Source organism: Pipistrellus kuhlii, unplaced genomic scaffold (assembly GCF_014108245.1).
Source record: "Pipistrellus kuhlii isolate mPipKuh1 unplaced genomic scaffold, mPipKuh1.p scaffold_m20_p_19, whole genome shotgun sequence".
Classification (NCBI taxonomy): Eukaryota; Metazoa; Chordata; class Mammalia; order Chiroptera; family Vespertilionidae; genus Pipistrellus; species Pipistrellus kuhlii.
Window position 1 is genome coordinate 23,086,233 of NW_023425504.1, and position 5,508 is coordinate 23,091,740.

Below are 5,508 nucleotides of genomic sequence, written 5' to 3' on the forward strand. Positions count from 1 at the left end.
ATTTGTTTATTTTCTCTTTAGCTTCCATTGCCCTAGGGGCAGTATCAGTGAAGAAGTTCTTTTGGCATATGTCTGAGATTTTGCTGCCTGTGGATGCTTCTAGTATTTTTATGGTTTCCCTTCTAATGTTTAAGTCCTGTATCCATTTTGAGTTTATTTTTGTGTATGGTGTAAGTTGGTGATCTAGTTTCATTCTTTTGCATGTATCTGTCCAATTTTTCCAACACCATTTATTGAAGAGACTGTCTTGACTCCATTGTATATTCGTGCCTCCTTTGTCAAATATTAATTGAGCATAGTGATTTGGCTTGATATCTGGGTTCTCAATTTGATTCCATTGATCTATATGTCTGTTCTTGTGCCAGTACCAGACCGTCAGCAGATGATTGGATCAAAAATATGGTACATCTACACAATGGAATACTATGCTGCCATAAAAAAGAAGGAATTCTCATCATTTGCAGCAAACTGGATGGAATTGGAGACCATCATGCTGAATGAAATAAGCCAGTCAATGAAAGAGAAACACCACATGACCTCACTCATTTATGGATAATAAAGAACATTATAAACTGATGAACCAAAAGGTAGATATAGAGACAGTAAAGCGACAAGCAGACTGTCAAATTACAGCAGGTAGGGTAGAGAGATCTGGGGGAAATAATAGATCAACCGAAGGACTTTTATACATGCATATAAGTACAACCAATGGACACAAAACTCTGGTGAGGGAGGGTATGTATGGGGGGGAATGTTAAAATATGTACACAGATAATAATTTAATAAAAAATGTAAAATAAATAAATAAATAAATAAATAAATAATTTTTAAAAAAGTGGCAGTGTCAGGCAGTTGTTTAGTTGATGGGAAGGACTTTAATTTTCATAATACTACACACTATACTATATAAATATACTATATAAATATTTAACCAAAGCAAAATAACATATAATCTCAGCTTGATATCAATATCCCTCACCTGCCTCTTCCAACCAGAAAGTTACTTATGAGCCTCTAGAAGATCTTGATTGGCCACTGATTCCCACTATGTGCCAGGGATGTGTCATGTGTTTAACACACATTATATCCATTTGTTATTCATAATACCTTATAATATGGCTATTATTTTCATTATCTTTATTTTATAGGAAAGAAAAATTAAGATTCAGAGAGGCTGACTGACTTGAACAGGTCACATGGGTAATAAGTAACAGAACTGTTGTCTGAACCTGGACCCATTTGATTTTCAAGCACATGTTTGTTCTACTGTACCGTGCTGGTGAGGGATAGCCAGGATGCTGGGAGTCATAGAGCTAGTTAAAAGGCTTGTGAATGATCACTAATTTGTTGTGTCCTTGAAATGGCCATTATTGATTATAGAACACTATTTATAATTCATTACTACACATAGTAATTTTAAACTAATTGATGTAAAGGGGAAAATAACATTGTGTGATGGGTCTATTTTAGTAACCCGGACTACAAAGAATTATAAGTGCTCAAACTCTCTTGAATATATATTTAGCCTATAGGTTATCATTAACAAAGAAAATAGCTCTACTGATGTCACAAATGGAGAACTCTAGAACTTTAAGATCACCATGGCAAATGTTTGGTCTGTGAGGAAGAGTGTCTTTCCTAATTCAGGAATCAAGGGCCAGTGAACTGAACTTTATATCACCGAGTTGGAACATTTAATTGAAGTAATATATATATATATATATATATATATATATATATATATATATATATAGTTGTGATGGGAGTAATTTGTTCAAAATGATCATCATTGGCAGTAACTTGATTAGTGTTACAGAATTCATAGATTGGTACTTCAGAGTTAGTAAACAAGTTCAACTGGAAGGAGAGAGGGTTTTTCAAAGCATAGCAGGAATTGCTAATGTCACCTCTTTCAGGTATCTCATGGGTCCTTCCAGAAAAACCAAAGGTATGTCTTGAATATCTCACGTTTGATAACACAGTGTAGTTACATTTCTGGGTCACAGTTCCAGGATTGGCAATCTGGGCAAGGTACTAAGAGTAGATTGGAGAAAATTTTCTTGGAAATAAGAACTGTTGGAACATATACAGATAGTCATGAAAGTCATTGTGTTATTGTTTACTTTTGTTAAAAGCTTTATTGCAGGTTACTCTTTCTTTTTATATCTGATACTTAATAACTTAGATTTCAAAGTAGAATAGGGTTTTTTAGTATAGATCAGCAATCCTCTGAAATTTTGATTTTTGTTTATTTAAGTGTACAGAATTTCCTTTTTGCCAATGGCTCATGCATTTATTTTTTAACTCTTCTTATATCTATTGCATTTGCCCCCCCCTTGCATTATTGATAAAGTCTTTTGGCTTTACTTTCTGTACACAGTCACCCTACAACATACCTCAGATTTTTCCATTATTTTAGGTCAGTGAAAAATTCACTGATATGAAATAATATTTCATCTTTTGATGAAAAATGAGTCTTGTTTGTTATGCAGATATTCTGTATGAAGAAATGGCCACCCTCTGCTTTGCATCAACATCATGTATTTCCACACGATTTATTTTTTCCTTTGAATGCGAGTTAACTCCTTCTTAATGAACCTTGTGTCAGAGCCATGCTGAAGCAGAATTAGGGGCTTGACCTGTGTCATAAAGCCTGAAATGGACCAATGCACAAACTTCTTTCCTTTGGAGTGAGGTGAATGCCCTCTTTTTGTTGAGGGGTAATTCATACAGAGAGGCTGCAACTGAAGTCTTCACTGAGTTGAGAGCATGGTTTGCATATTTGCAGCCATGGGGGAAACCTCAGTCCCTTCTGAATTTTATCAGCTAAGTGGCAAATTTGTGGTATGTTTTTATTATGCTCTCATCTTTCTTCAGAGGTTGTGTAACAGCTCTCTAGCATAGTTCAAACTCCCTATCAATGTGGTAACCATATTTTCCAATTATAAGTCAGGACACATGCTTTGAAAAGTTCCAGTACTTAAGGAGACAATAGAATAATATATTTGAAGTCCAAACTGTTGCAGACACCATTCTTAGGAAAACAAGCACGTTCAAATTTTGTCCACATGGGAATGTTAGTTAAAGCTCCTATTTGTGATAGAGAATGATGTGCTTGACCTATTGATTTTTTTTGTTCTCTTTGAGATCCTATAGTTGCCCTTGCTGAGATTTCAGGTAAGATTAGATTAGTTTTAACCCCAATAAAGCCCTAGCAAGTTCTTGTTGTTTGTTGTTTCTGGCACTGTAGCCACTTACAGGAACCTCACATTGTGGGGATAATGTGTTTGTGAGATGATGTGAGTGAGTGAGGTGCCCTACTGAATTATTATTCATATGTGACTTGTGTAATCAATGTCTTCTCTTAATGCTCTTACTTCATACATGAAATTTTGTGAGGCATGTAATTTCTAAGAGTCTTCTTACAAACTCCCCCTAAAATGAGATGGAACCAAGTGGCCAAAATCCAAGAGAATATGGAATAAGGAGCTTTCTTGTCTACAAACCCAGGAAAAATGCTTCCTTAGGATAAAGCCATTAAGATTATGGAAAGAGCTCTTTCAGCCTCAGGACTAAGGTCACTCAGACCCTTAGGAGAACCTTGAGTGCACAAGGGCCTTACGTGCACAGTTTGATTTTATATAAATGTTGTAAATGTGTTCTTGGAAAACAGCATGATTATTTGAAAATTTTGATTTAGTCTGAACACCGAATGTGCAACAGTATATTTTTTCTATTTGCCAAAGTAAACTCTCTCACATTTCCTTCATAGGAACATTTCTTACTTTCTTTAAAATCATGAACTGAAGGTCTCTGGCTTCTTGAAGGTCAGGTTGGCATTTGATCTCCTTTCCCAACTCTGGGCATCTGAAGTTGCTATTACTCCTCTGTGTAGTTGTCACTATGCTGACTATTGGCGAGAATTATCTGCTTTCTTTCTTTTTAAAAATCTTTATTGTTGAAAGTATTACATATGTCCCTTTTTTTTCTCCATCAACTCCCTTCTAGCCTGGCACTGCCCTCTTCCCCAGGCCTTCATCACTCTATTGTCTGTGTCCATGGGTTATGTATATATGCATACAAGTTCTTTGGTTGATCTCTTCCCACCCACCCTGCCTTTCACCAAACAAGAGAGACAGAAAGGAATAAAAGTGTCTACATTTCTGGCTTCACTGGTGATCATCATGGAGTCTACTCTTATCAGGTTGGGAGGGTAACTTCCATTGCTGAGGTCTAAAGAAAACTGCCTCTTTGCAAACTCTAACTTTACCTCCTAAAATTAGTCCTTAAGGACCAAGAAGGGTCTCCTATTGTCTACAAATAGAGGTGTGATGATTCTACTCACAAATCCTGTAACACCTCTGAGCTCTCCAGTTTGTGACTTAGCAAACTAATGTACATGGCATTTTTATCAGGGAAACTTTGTCTTGTTTTCCCCATCCCCATTTTTTGGCTAAAGGCTATACAAGCTCTCAGAGCCTTGCCTGTAGGATCTAGATCAACAGTGAGTATTGTAATTTCTATATCCTTTATTACCTGTGGAAGAATGTGGACTAGAGCCCACATTGTGAAGTATGTGAATGACATTTAGTGTCCTCTATTTCCCCCACTCTTTGTCCTTTTCTTCCAACATTTTTTATTTGTTTAAGACATATTTATTGAACTTTTAGTATTTATCAGACATTGTATTAGGCATTGAGAATACAGGTGGTGAACACTTCAAAATCTCAATTTTCACAAAGCAGCCACATAAAGTAGCAGTTAAGAACACACACTGTGCAATTAGACTGCCTGGGTTCGAATTCTGGCATTGCTATTGTTTGATAATAAAGAAACCACTTAACCACTCTGTGCCCTACTTTCTGCATCTGTAAAACTGGAACAATAACAGTATATTCCTTATAGAGTTATTATGCATGTTAGATGAGTTCCTGGGTCACAAGAAATATTATGTTTTTATTAAATAATATAAAGCTTACATTGTAGTGGAGAATATGGATAAGTATAGATCATGATAAGTGAAGGGAACAGGTTGATGTGCCCAGTATTGTGATATTGTTTATATCTTCGCATATCCTTTTGCCTGAGGAGATATTATGATATAATTCACACTATGAATTGAATAGTCTTGATATATTTATATTTCTACAAAAGGAAAAGCACATCTATATAATAAAAGCCCATTATGGCTGAATGACCAGTTGTTATGACGTGTTGGCCACAGGGGCCACCAGCAGCACCATTGCAGAGCCTAGGGGCCCTGGGGCCAGTTGCGGGGACACCGCCAAGACACTGGTAAAGAAGAACACGAAGGTGGCCAGTGTGAGCTTGCAGCTTGAGATGAAGGCTCTGTGGGATGAATTCAATCAGCTGAGCACTGAGATGATCCTCACCAAGGCTGGCAGGTCAGGGCGCCCCTTTCCCTGCTTCAACCCTCTCTACATGGAACCAGTCTTGGACAGTAGGCTTTGGCCTGATCCACATGATAGAGAGTGAGAAGTGGGTTGA